Consider the following 15,315-nt stretch of genomic DNA (forward strand, 5'->3'; position numbering starts at 1 on the left):
GATATCTGTAGCATCCGCTTACCACCAGGTGGTACTACAATATTTTAAAAAAGACCCTGCTAGGCTCTATTGATTTAAATCTGCAGTGTTTGCAAAACGTGATTGTATGTATTAAGGTTAACGAATACATTTCTATGTCTAATAACGTCACTGTTATGTAAAGATTTCAAATTAAACACCCATTTTGAAATGGTTTACTGAGTGGCGGCGTTTGTAACGTCTTGATAAATGGCTTCGCGTCAACACTTCTCGTTCCACTGTTTGTTTCTATTTGACAGATTTAGTGATGCTCAAAGCAGAAAATCAAAATATCAATTAACAATATAATTCTAATGTAATATTTTTACAGTATCGATCGAAAAAAACATCTAAATTCACATAGACGTATAAAAATTCAAGTTCATTGTGACGAAATAAGCCACTTTGTTGCAGCGTTTAGGATTTTGTACGTAATTTATAAGTTAATAATGTTTTTTTTAAATAAAATTTGTTAGCATAATTTGACAGCTATGAGTATTTACTCAAATCTATCATTTATCCGAGTTTAAATATTTTTAAAACGAAGTAGAACGTTACGTTTAGACGAGGTTGAACGAACGACGCAAAAGATGATGACGCAAAAGTTGAAAAAGGATTCATAATTTTGACGCGGTATGTGTAATTATATATTGGTTGGATTCCAAAAGATAGACAAACATAATATGAAAAAATAAAATGGGTTTTCCGTTTATTTTGTTTAAATAATGAAATTTATACGTGTTAGGATCACACGTAATGGAAAAGACAGACCGACACTACAGTTTTATTTGTTTATCTACACAAACTGTCGCTAATACTAAAATGTATGAGTAACAGTAAATAAATAGCATTATTTAGATAATGGAATTCAAATAAAGGTTGATTAGGAGATAAGGTGAGACGAGCCGTCTCGCGGTGTGACTCAGCGGTGCCGGACCGGTTCCCATGTTCAAATACCTCGATTATTTGCTCGACTGTATTTAGTATCTTATTACATACTAGCTAGGTCTTTGGCGTTACGTAAGGTCTCTTTGAAAATCCTAAGTAAAATTTCGTCTGTTGTTTTTAAATTTCTTAAAGATATTTTTTACTTTTTAACAAATGCTAAATTACTTTATTGCCAGTGATTTTAAACATTCGTCTCATAATATATAACTTTACCTAAAAATTTTTGAAAAGTTTTGATAAAAAGTTGAAAATTATTAAAAAAAAATATTTAAAAGAAATATGGTAAAATAAATTAAAATTATTTACTTTCATTCAAAACATACTACTGCTTATCAACACTTTGCTTTCTCAAAAAATGTGTAGTAAAAGTATAAAATAATTGTAATAAATGTTTTATTTTTTACAGAGATTAAAACAAAAAGAAACAAAAAATAAAAGGAAGTAAATAATATTAAAAATTTAAATTAAAAAAAAAACTCGCTGAGGACAGGATTCGAACCTGCGCGGGTAGAACCCATTGGATTTCAAGTCCAACTCCTTAACCACTCGGACACCTCAGCTATGAACAAAGTGGCGAAATATCTGTACAGTATCCACAACGATATGGGTGAATACAATACGTGTGACGTCATAGCAAATATTTAATTTGTAGGTAGAAACAACGGTACCAAAAATTCGGTTCGTATGATTGTACCATATTATGTATGAAGAAAATATATGAAGGCTATTTCAGAATTATTGACGTTATATCCATATTGAGGACGAACATGTTAAAATATTTTCGGAACGTCTTTCAATCTTTTTTTGAGTTTTATTGCAAATATTAAGCTAAGCATCTAAGTATTGATTTTATGTTTTAAAGTAATAAAATTTCGTTCATTTTATTACCGTCCCATCCTGTGTTTTTTTTATATGACTTTTAAAATATATCATATTTTAAATATCGGTAATGTTGTTGCACATAATTTAGTTTTTATGTTAAAATAATAAAATGATATATGGTGTTATATTATCATTATATCAATTATTCAAAAACTTTTGTTAAATATTTTTTCCTAGCGATTTCACTTTATGAATGATAACATAATTGTTATTAAAAAAACCAAAAATACATTTGTGATGTTCAGTGACCTACATTATTATTAGGTTACCATTGTTGAAATAGTACAAATAAAATCGTTTTACTAGTCCACGCTCGCACATTACTTTTACGAGCAGCCTCTATCAGCCTATCTCATGGCGAACTTTCAATGACGATGACAAACATTAATGAGGCTAAGTACACAATGTACGACCCCATCCACAACACGTCTTATTAATTATGCTTGTTAATTACATTAAATAATTCTTACATTAGTACATAAAAGTTGTTTTCACCTCAATTATGAATTAATAATTTTCTGTTGCCTGCTGTTGTCTCCCCAGTAGATGAGGACTGCTAACTTAACAACACTAGCGCTAACTTTAACACGTGGATTATCTTTAATCTTCTATAATATTTTTTTGTTTATTAAAATTTGATTTCAAACATTACATTAATTATTGGATTAGATATTTTAAAATTAATTAAAAATACTGTCTGATATTTAGGTACCACCTACATTTTGTTTGGCATTGTAATTAATTAACAATAATTTTAGATATTATTTTAATCTATGCACTAATCCCTACACATTGCACAGAATCGCAATACTTGGAAGACCATCGTAGACAAGGCTGCCCTTGATGGTCACGACCCTCAGTCATGAGGATTCGACTAAGAAGAAGAAGAAGTTTATCTATGAAAACACGTCTGGTTTTCACAGAACTTTTTCTTAAGAACTTACATTCATCCAGATAGACTTAACCAAATATGAGATATCTGGGGATTAGTTTTTACCCCGGAAAATTAAGTTAGTATAAAAAGCGTGGGAACAGCTGTGAATATTTTTTTGTTTAGATGCAAGTATTGTCGGCTTCCATAAATTATAAATTATGTAAATCTCTATTTTGGTATATATTTCAATATAAATAATCTTGATTTGTGGAGGTCATATTGTTCTTTTTTATAGAAATAAAAATATTTTATGATACGTTATTATCAATGATGAGATGACTCATAGAGTGTGGGAAATATTCCTTCTAATTAAGTTTTTATAACCAATTAATAAATTAAAATGTTACTGTACCTATTCGTAATTAGGTATTTTAATCATAGTTAATAATATTATACCTTCATTTGTGGTAGGTTAGGTAGACCTTGTATTTTATTCAACCCAAAGTTTTAACATAGCAAACTAATAAGGTCGAGGACAATGGTTTTGGATTTAATTTAAATTTAAAATAGTTGTGACCGCGTGACCAAAGCTGGCAGAATTGACTTAATTTGCGACAAAAAGGCCGGCTAATTAAACTTAAAAAAATGTTTGCTACTCGTTCTGATTGTATTTATTTTAAAATAAAATACTAATTTTGTTCTATCGATAACTAGTTTTTAAAAAGACCGTCACCGTTGTTTTGAAATTTTAATTTAGGGTACGTGGAGCTATTCATTTAAATGACCCCGGGATTAATAGACGAATAAAAACAATAAAAAAATGTAAAATATCAATTAATTATTTCCTGCGATTCACAACAATGTCTAGCCCCGTGTAATTATATGAGTAAGAACATCATTAATGATAATTATGAATTACCTAGCGAACTCTATGTTTATAGATTTTTACATAATTTACGTGTTAACATTATTCATTACGGAGTTATGTCAGTGATTGCTGTAATATAATTAGCAGTTGAAGCCCGTATGAGCAACGACCCGTACGACGCAGATATGAGAACAATGGTGGGGAAATAAATATAAGCTTTAATAACTAGGCGCTAGTTTGCGATATTAAACTATTTCGCAATTGAGTAGGTAACGTGTATGATGGTGTTCTCTCGTGTAAGATATTTAACATATATAACAGTAAAATGCATGCTTCTGAATTTGTTTATTCTATCAACACATTTTGCCACAAACTAGAACATTATTAGGATAAGTCTCGGGTTCACCTAGTATTGGTTCAATGAAATTTATATCACTAGTTCTTAAGATTTATAATGCACATTTAATCAAGTTATATTTAGGTTTACTTTCCCTTGTTTATGATGTAAGTACATTATGAACAAAACCACGATCATATTTGTAACCGTTACTTTAAATTATAAAAATAAAAAATAAAGAGTAATCCGTAATTGGTGAATTTAGATTCCTGTTCTGCTGATGGGTGTAGACTAGATGTTTATATTGAATATAGATAACGGTTAATTTTTTACTATAATTTCAAATCACAGACAACATTTTGAGGTTTTAATATTAGGATTTTAATATAAAAAAAATATGTAGATTTTTTTTATAAATTTTTGTCACGCATAGAACACAAGGAAATATAATCTCTATTTTCATTATTTAAGGCTGTTAAAGCTGCTCGCACCCATTGTACAGTCGCACACAATAATCACACTCTAACTGGGTCATTGACAGAACAATGTTTAGGCTGGATATCAACTGGCTGGCTTATCTCAAATATTTACAAGTAATCTTTTATTGTTAAGAACACAGACAGTATAGATCATAGACTATGTAATTCACAGTGACTGAATTATTTAAATTGCTTAATATTGAATCCTTGACGACCAGCGTGGCGGAGCGGTCACCATACCGGTGTGATGCTCAAAGCATTCCGGGTTCGATCCCCGGCCAGACAGATATCTGAATGATGAATTTAGATATCTGTTCTGGGTCTCTGTTCGTGTATTTGTGTGTGTCCATGGCACCCACGATACAGGAAATCCTAGTATGGATCCGTGAGTGTAGAAAGCGTTCATTATTATTTAATATGTTAAGAGTTGCCATGTCATATTTTCTTTCATAATGTTTTAATCGACTTCCCAAAGGAAAGAGGTTACCTATTGTATCGGTTATATATCGTCACGTATATGTTTATGCCGTTATACTGTTAGGTGAGATTCGTTTGGAGAGAGCTTACTGATGAAGTTAAATCTATGTTAATCTGTAACACATATAGTGTAGCCAAAGCCTTAACTATGCGCTTGCGCATTTGCGTAATTTAGGCGATCCTGCGGAACGGAGATGCGGAAAAACGGGAAATGTTACAATATGTAATGCTCGTGTAGTTACGATTATTTGTTACACAATTTTATGTGCGTGTACTAAAAAGATAGAGGTTGTTATAGAAACTCAAAAATTTTAACTGACTTGTCTTTAAAATATGTTATTTTAAATGTATGTGCTTTTACACAGAAAAAAAAAATATTTGTTGAAGTGCAACTGCAGCGGCCACATGTATATCTACTACAATTGCATATAGGGCGAATTTCAGGTGCTGATTGGCGACAATGGTCAACAGTTATGTGTCAAATAAGCATGCAGTCCACGCAAGCTTATTTGTAATCTTAATTTATTTAAAGTGTGACATGATATATACATCATATACTTCTTCGCTGCTTTGTTCATTACTAAAAGTCGTGCCAGGTCTGGTAAGTTTTGGTAAATTATATGACAAGATGCTTTATTGCCACCCGATCTTTAACTTGTCTGAGGGACTTTAGGCTAGGTGATCGGCCTTTAAGTCTTCTCCCATCTGTTTTTCCTACATCTTATTGCTTACATTACATATACATCATATTGCCTTTTAATGTGTCTTTGCGTGTTCTTTGTTTAATTAAGCGCCTTGTGTGCAGTGCCAAACAATCCTTCAGTTCGCACCGCAAAGCCGTCTACGGGAATGTGAGGTGGTATTTTTGCAATCACCCGTTACAAAGAGAACTCAACCAACTTTGAAATTGTTTGATTGTCATTTCAATTAGCCCGCCACGGAATTTCATTCCTAAGCGTAATATTACTCTGATACCTTTAGGATGTTTAAACTCCTGTTTTATGATACATACTTTAGTAGCAAATATGTATGCAATCCACCTGATGGTGTTACTGCCATCCATGAACTTGCAACCAACTTCATATATAGTATAGTGGTATAGTGGTTCTACCTAAGGCCGATCACAATGCGTTCCCATTCACGAGGATTTACATGATCGTTCATATTAAAGTTGGCGACAGATTTCAGTTTAAGAGTGTGACCCTTCCATCGACTCGCAGAATTACTTCACACTAGCAATAGGTAAGGCTGGTGGTGTGTTGTGTGCCAGGATGTTAAATTCGATTTGTTCTCATATATAAGTATGTTTAAATAATTGCATTAAAATAAACAGTGCTAGTAGCTATGGAGTCGTAGGAAATAGAACTAACGATTTTCTATGCGAAAACACTTAAGCTTCGTAATCTAACCAAGAATGGAACGAACCTAAATTCCGAACAAAGTGCGAATAAAAAGAACAATCCTCATTGTTTTTGCTCGAACAATATTCAACAATGTAGAGACTCGTGTCTAATAATCGCGAGAAGCCTTAACAATATATTTTAATAGTATTGGTTATGGTTATTGTTTAGTCAGGTGTACTTTAGCGGATATTTGTACTGAACGTTTTGTGATTACTCGAATCGGCCGAGTGGGTGAACAAAGACGTCTCAATTCGATTTGTTGATGAGCTGTGACGTCAATGGTAGTGAAGTGTAGTGCTGATATTTGTGTGTGACTGTACTTGCGTTTGCTTAGGGACTGGAAGGTAAGGAAGTTTTTGGGATACTGTCCCTGTTTATCTAAAAATGGGTGATTGAGTTATCTGTGTTATTGTCCCATAGTAGTACAGATTTCGACTTAACATACGTGAAAAACGATTGCCCCAAGTATGTGAGGGATCATAATACCTATAATTACTGATGGATACTGTGAATACGTAGTCGTCCAAAATACCTCAATTGGGGGAAAGGGTTGTCACTAGCAGTTGAAATCTAAAGAATGATAGTATCACGGGATTCTATAGAATATACAGAGAATATTTAATGGTAAAATTAGTAGTAAGTCAAATTTTTTTTGGCTTATTATGGAATTTTGTTAATAGTGTCCTCATGTAATAAACTTGCCTACATACAATAAATGAATTTGTGGTACTTATTTGAATGTACATGATAGCGTCCTTATAGTCGCAAAGGTAAATGTTCACAAACCTCTTACTAAAAAGAAATCAAAAACAATGAGTACAGGAGTAAATTAAAAATATATACATACATATAACGAAGGTTGTAGGATAGCATAGTTTATCGAGCGATATAAAAAGCAGGTGAGCGAACGCTACAGAGGAATGCCATTAGGCCACTATCGCACTATTGCGGCGGGATTACGCGAACTGCAACCAGTTTGACTCGTATCGGGAGAAAAAGATGGCGTCGGGATGAGTCAATCGGGTTTCATTTGTTCAGCGGCTAGGCCAGCGGCTCCCAACCTTTGCGTGCGGAATTCTCAAAATATCTCGCCTAAAATTGACTGTGTTTTTTACTGTTACTGGTAGTTTTTTTCGCAGTTATATTACTATTTCTTACTTATTAATTTATTAGTAATTATTTATTAAAAAGCACGCAAGCCAAAATTAATTTATCATTTTTAAAAAGCAGTGATAACCTTGTGGTTAAGAAACGCAGCCTGTTGATCGAGAGGTCCGAGGTTCAAGTCCCAGGCACACACTTCTGATTTTTCAATGTTATGTGCGTATTTGAAGTTAATTATCACTTGCTAAAACGGTGAAGAAAACATCGCGAGGAAACCTGCATACCTGAGAATTCTTAAAAAAAAAGTGGGACAGTGGGACAATAATGGGTTGATGATGATTTATTAATTTAGTTCTAATAAGAAATAAATATTATAAGAGAGCGAGATTAAAAAAATCTAAGATGGTAAAACCTGTTGCGATTCGTCTTCAGAGACACCACCGTCACATCTATGTCTGCGTTATAATAGCAGTGTTAACCTATATTTTGGTTTGAAAGGTGTGGTAAGGGAGACATAAGTGACATGTTCCAAAACACAATAATTTACGTTATTTTTTTAAATTAGAAAAAAAACATGTATAATTAGGGGTTCATTACCACGAAGGTTGAGAACCTCTGGTCTAGACGAGTAATGATAGCGCTGGGTTTAAGTTGGTATTACTGGGTATGATGCTAATGGCATCTTGTGTGTTTATTTTTAAACTGCAACCGACGTAACCTTGTTTATAAGCAAGTTACCTGAAGTAAGTTTAAATTGCTTTACCGTCCGGAGATGGGATCGAGAATAGGCGACCGAAATGCTTTGTTGAAAATAAATGCTCTTTATGTTACAATAATATAAGATAGACTTTGTTCCTTACAACAATCGGTTAATGTAAAGATTAATAATGCGTTAAAGTAATTGTAGAGATGTGATTATTTCGGAAAAATCATTAAGGTTATAATAGCTTTTGTTTCTTTGAAAAGCGTATGTCATAATGAATTATAGATATAAATGATAGTACGATATATAACATAAAATATAAAGATATATATACATACATATACGCTCATTAAGATTCCTTGTGCATGCTTGTGCCGTGAATTCTATAAGCTTAAACGAACTCTCAGATCCAGAGATCTTAATCTAAATGAATCTAGACTTTTATATGTCTGACTGGCTGTGGATTGGACTCAAAACTCTGTGCGTGGTTGACCTTTATATTAATAATATAGTTATAATAATTTGAATTGACTAAAAATTTCGATAACAGATAAAATTATTACACGTAAACTTGATAAAGCCACATAAATTATTACTTCACATCAAATTATTTAAATTCCAAACGATACTAATATCGTGTTTAAATCAAAATTTGAATACGAATACCTAAAATAAGTATGTGTTAAAATAAACATGTCATATTGACGTTAAATTGATGGGCAGCGTTATGCAAGATGCAGCGGTGCAATTATTCGGCATGTAGGCTCGCGGGACGTCCCACAATCATTCTAATCGTTACGAGGACGGGACAGTTGACGTCAATACCTTTATGACATATTGGTTTGTGAAAATAACGAACGGAAATTATAATTACTGCTTAGGTACTGGTAGGTTCGACTTAGGTACTTTAAATGTCACATTTGTCGTAATTAGGAAATGGCTTCTTTATTGAGTTTATTTTGCGGAATTTTAATTTTTCAAATTTGAACTTGACAGAAATGCCGTAGGGCCAGTGTGGATCAGCTAAAAGGTATCACTGCTATACCTATTTCTAGCGTCAAACAGTTTTACGTTTCGGTGAATAGTGGTGATGTTGTGGTTGTCTTAGTCTTCAGTATGTCTGATGAGCTTAACGTAGAACCTATTCTTTATGGAATTAGTCTCAGATGTCCACAGGCAGGCTTGCCACCAGGACCACAAGCCCGTTTTCTATTCCGATCTTTGAAAAAAACTTCAAGCATCTCTAATTTATGAATTCTTTAGTGCATAGCATTAGCGTTAGCGGTAGTGTTTAGATTTTTTTGTGAATAATAACACTTTAGGCATATTTGCATCCCTCTCTCATTTCCTACTTTATCATAAAAACTTGTATATCCAGTTATCTAAATACTGTTAAAATTACTACGGAAATCCACATAAATATTAAAATATCTAATAATACGCAGTTTGACTATATCTTTATTTTCATAACAGACGCATACAATGGATGACCTAATGCAGTAATAACTTCGGTAAGAAAATGAATAATAGTTTTCTTATAACAACATTTGTTTAATTCGATTTGTCTGAATACAATTCAAGACCTCTCAATTATAATATTAATCATAGTAATGAGATAATAGCTTTATAAGCTGTGGTGAGAAACGTAGAATACTGTATAATAAAGATAAATACGTATCTTATACATGTCCAGGTGTATATTTAGACATGTTACGTTATGTTTTGCATAATTATTCGTTAGAAATAATTAATTTCAATAATTTAACTGTTGTTGTTATGATATCGTAATAAGCGCTTATTTCTGAGGACATAGGCTCACGACGCTACTAAAACATTACTAGAGACTCATTATAAAAGCAAAAACCCACTGCTTAAAAATATTGCTTACGTCAGCCTATAATTTAGACGAATCCAAAGACATTCATATGTTCAAATCTGTTAACCTGTTCGAGCTGAGGGCGTGTCGAAGAATGGTCGTTTGTCCGAAAAACATTACTACCCGGAGTTCAGTAAAAAATCGGCCAAATGCGAGTCAAACTCGAACCAGAGTGAGATTTATGTGTGTTAGACGTACAGGCAGCGGAGGCTCTTTAACAGTGTCCCGTTTATACCCTTTGGGTAGGGAATCTTAAAATCAGGTCATAATACTTTTAATATGTTTATCGGACTGCACGGGTTATTATTGGAAAGGACTGGGGTGCTGTATTTTTTCTCGTGTTTATGTAGGTACTTGAGAGGACCGTCATATATTTCTAAACGTATTAGTGTCTGACTGACCTCTGCATAACTTTTACCAATGAAATTTAAAAAAAACTTTTATTACGAAAACAAAACAATTACTGCTTTGCCTTAATTCTAAGCATGGACGGTAATTATTATTTGATTAAATAAATTAATTCATACTGTATAGCGCATCCATTTAAGAATACATTTTCATTCGATTTTGTTTAATGAGTTTTTCGTTTAAAGACGTGATATAACATTGAGTCTACATAGTATAATATTTGTTTGTGACATTATAAAGTACAGTAGAGCTATGCTTTTATTAAATAATGTGTGCGTCTAATGTCTAAGTGTGAGAGAATATTACTTAATATGCATTATGTATATCTCTTTTAGTAGATTGTCTCAATATAATACCTTTGATATTACCGAATTTTTTGATATATCGAACACTAAAATGGTAGAATCGTGAGCGTCGACAGATAAAGCACAGAGCTGTTAGGTTGCTGAAACCACAGATTATATGCATAGATATACCACTAATAAATTAGTAGTATATCTATGATTATATGCTATAGATAATACAAAATTTTATCATTTTGTATCGTAGCTAGTTCGGTAAAAAAATCAAACGGTTTATTTCCGTGTGAACGATTGTTTTTTCAGCTTATAAATGCGTAATTTCAATTTAGTTGTACCATAATCAAAGTATGCATATTTATTTTCGCATAGTTAATTTTTTTGTATGTCCAAGTATGGAAACCATGAAGTGTGTCATCTTAGCTAACATTTGCGAAGACACTCGTCTCGTTAGACTAAAGCTTGAATAAATATTTAAAATCAAATCGTGTGGAACCGTTCCGTTGACTTATGACTATGCAATATTATGTTTTAAAGTATTTCTTACGTAAAATGCAGTATTATATTAATTATCTATGTAATATTTATATAAAGTGAACATAATTCACTTTATATAAATATCGATGTACCGAACGGACATTGAAACACCGGATATCAGGATTCTGCTTAGTGTCGCCTACCCCAAACTAGGGTAGATGCGTATTCCTGAAGATTGAATTGTTATAATATTGTGCTAGTCTCCCAATGTCCAGTAAGAAATGGTCCAAATACAGTGAAACTCTAAATACTTGAATGAGATTAAAATTAAATAGGACATAACTTTGAAGTAATGAAGGAAACGTTAGGAAACGTACTCGTTCTAATAGACCGCACTCGGCCAGCGTGGTAGCCTATGGCCTGAACCTCAATTACTCTCCTAGGAATGTCTTTCACTGCTCAACGGGACAATGATATAGGTTGATAATGATGACATATCGTTATGTGACACTGATGCTTCAAGGCCATCAAGTAATGTTTATGTTTTCATAATGTCATGTTTACTCAAATATGGTTTCTCGATGACTCCGACTTGCATTTATCTTATTGTGTCGTTTCAATGTCACTTAAACCTGATATGTCGGATGTGCATACGAGTTATTGTTGTGGAGGCCGTCATATCTACACACGTCAAATAATTATTAAATAATTGTAATACTTAAGAGATAATATATTACAATATCCAGGTGTTTTTACAGACATTAAAATAAACTGAGGCCATTTTCAGACTAACTACATAGGTATTAAAATAAATGTTTTTTTTCTTATAAAGTATTATTATGGGAAATTATTTGTTTGTCCATGTAACGTACGTTTAAAGAGTTTTCGTATTTTGGTACCTAATCGGTTATTTTTTTTTACAAAATAAAAGTTTACAAGTGCCTAAAAGTTTTAGTAATTTCTCCCATATTTGAAAAATGTGTTGGCAACGTTGCCTTTGAGCAGTCGTAAAAACAGTAATGCAAACAACGGTTAAATTATGTGAGTATAGTGCAAAATATAAAAACAATATAAAAAATCCATAATTGTCATTTACCAAAGAAAAAAACCATTTATACGGTCGAATTGAGTAACCTTCTCCTTTTTTGAAGTCGGTTACAAATAAGCAAAATCCGTAATTAGTGCACAATGTTCAGTACATAATACCGAAATCCTAGATCAGTTTCTAAAACATATTTGAATAAAGGTTGCTCACATATTATACCTACCTACGAGTCTCTATAAAGTATTTTCTGTTAATTAACTTATAATTGCACATTTTTGACCAATCCAATTCAATTTTTGACACAGGGCACAAAACAGTAACCTACGTAATCGTATTGAGTACACGGCAAAAAAACTAGTTTTGCGTGTAAATATTGGTTTATTGGTGGCCTTAATCAATGTTCTATTCAGAACAAATACTTGTGTATCAATAGGCTATTTTATTTTATTTTACTTTTTTATACTGTTATTTTGAGTTTGAGTTAACCAGTTGTGTGTATATTTTTCTTACGTCCTGACGTCACGTCCCATTTTACAATGCAATGTTTGTTTAGACAGATTCTCAAATGAACTTAAATAAATAACGGAGTTCATTTAAGCTCTAATGTTTTTCCCATCAACGCTCGCGATTTTAATTAAATCTCCTGCTTCTGACGAGCTTCGGCTAGGAAATTTTTCAATCACGTCAAAAGCAGCAAAAAACGATCGCCCTCTCGCAGACTTTACTCCGAAGCGTAAAAACACGGGCACTCGATAAAAACCCAAACCGCAATTCTAATCAAACTCCCGAATTGCAAAATCGTAAAAAACCGATCGGGAGCGCGCTCTTGATTCTCGGCGATCATTCACGGTGGCGCCAGAACCGCTAGCTTTGTCCGAATTAATTTTTTAAGGTATTATTGGGTCAACGTACGGCTCGGAGGCTCGGAGCCGACCGGCCGTCGGCGAGGAATGCGTATTATCGCCCGGAGAATGTTTGTGTTGGTTCCGAAAAAACCCAACGAGAAACATCCGATTTTTTGCACGAGGTTGCACCGCGGCGACCTGAAAAAATACGAGCTTAATAAGCTCCGTGCGGCGTATTGAGATGTCCGTATAATATTCACGTCGGAGAAGAAAGAGCCTGCGAGCGTTGCACTCGAGATCCGCAAATTAGAAACGATGTAAATATCGCATTGTCAATCACTCTGATGGCACTCGGCAAAAAATGTTTTCATAGTAATTTCATGCACCATTATACAGAACCTATTTATGCGCGGTAAATTAAAGACTTTTCGTCCTAATTGGTCTGTGCTGACTTGTTATTTATGCTTAATAGATACAAAATATTATTTCCTTTAATTTTATACTTGTTATGCATCACTTATGAATAATACCTATTCAGTATTATATACTTTTTTTTTTTTTTTTTTTATAATATAGGAGTAGCAGACGAGCATGCAGTCCACCTGATGGTAAGTGGCTACTGCCGCCCATGGACATCTGTAATCAACCCCAGATAGGATTAGATATTCCTACCTGAGCTCGGCCACAGATGCGCCGCTACCCCTGAGGACTAAGCTGGAACGCCTCGGAAAAGTCTGTCTCCCTTACCACACCCTTCAAACCGGAACACAGCAGCGCCTACACTGATGTTAAAAGGTAGAAATAGGTGTGGCGGTGGTGCCGCCGGAGTCGAACCACAAAGGGTTCTACCACCTTTACAATTACAACCTTTAAATATCTCTACTTAGGTACAAATCGATTGTACTGAGATGAAGATTGTATTTTTTTTTAAATACAAGTTAATTTTGTATTATATTTTTATCCTTTATTATAGGCGCATAGTAGGTACTTTAGAAAACAATACAACGTTGACCTTTCAATGACTACTACTATAATATATTTTCCTAGCAGGTAAAATGAGACTAGACTTTATTGTGACTAAACGTGACTTGTGTTTAGGGAAAATGAGAGACTAGGTATCTTTAATTTACTGTCAATAAATCTCATTGTTTTCCTCGCTACCTTATTGTTTCACGAGACTTGTTTATATATTTATACATCCTTTATGTTACTGGAATACGTTGTCATCTTATGTATTGTGTGTATGAATTGTTCGCATAGAGAGAAACATAGAAAAAGTATATCTGGTAAAGAAATGGGTCAATATTTATTATTTCTTTTTTTAAAATAATTGGTATCTTTTATTTATTGCAAGAGTATCTAGGGTTCATCTTTATTTTAATATTCTGAGTGCTCGACGTATGAGTACAGCAAGTCGGTATATGGCATCCGCAATCGAATAAAACAATTGATATTAATTGCGACTGACCTTACAGCAATATACATCGTTGAATCGTTTAGCGGGTAATTGGACGGGGGGTCTTAAATTTATATTTCAATAAACAATTATGACAGCTTTAATTGAAATTTTATTTACGGTAACGGTACATTTTGCTTATAATTAGGAATATTAGACTTAAAATTAATTTCTAGATAGATAGATGCTTATAATAATAATTTCATGCGTAGTAAAATTGTAATTACTAAACATGATTTAATAATTTTTGTAAACTTTAATAAACGAGTGAAAAATATTAATTTAGTATTACTTCAATCAAAACAAAAAATAAATAAGTTTGGTGCTCTTGAAAAAAGTGGTATAAGATGACTGCTGTGTGCGTGTATATTATAACATTAGACGATATATGCGAGTCACATTAGACGGCTGACTTAAGGCATATACAGATCAAACGGGCGAATATCTTCTATATACAAGCGACCCTCCGCCCGGGCCCTCCTGTCAACAGCGATGTGTCACCGCATTATCCCTTAACTTTCACACGGAAGGTTGCCGGGACAGTCCGGCGCAGATTATCCAATTGAGAGCAGCGGCGATTGGAAGATGACTACCGGACGACCGTTGCTACGAGCCGGCGTCCAGCGGGGACATGGGGCGATGTGTGAGCTATAATATTCAAGCTTTGATACCAAAATAACTTTATCAGTTGGCCTGTTATATTTGCATATGGAATATGATGCAGTGAAATATTGAACTGCAAATATATGAAAATATGTTTCGATAATTTTTGTATTGAAAGTACCGTAAATGATGATTGACGTAACTGATATGAAA

General features: G+C 33.3%; 1 protein-coding gene and 1 non-coding gene across 2 annotated transcripts in view; one reads left to right on the forward strand and one right to left on the reverse strand.

The window, feature by feature from the left end:
- Positions 1-15,315, forward strand: part of LOC140753554 (uncharacterized) — an 84,660-nt gene that overhangs the window by 37,564 nt on the left and 31,781 nt on the right. The window lies entirely within an intron of this gene.
- Positions 1,445-1,526, reverse strand: TRNAS-UGA (transfer RNA serine (anticodon UGA)). Its single transcript has one exon. It is a non-coding gene; the product is annotated as a tRNA-Ser (tRNA).

The sequence above is a fragment of the Epargyreus clarus genome, unplaced genomic scaffold (assembly GCF_041222505.1).
Source record: "Epargyreus clarus isolate Ecla_fem2 unplaced genomic scaffold, WU_Ecla_fem_2.2 ptg000026l, whole genome shotgun sequence".
Lineage (NCBI taxonomy): Eukaryota > Metazoa > Arthropoda > Insecta > Lepidoptera > Hesperiidae > Epargyreus > Epargyreus clarus.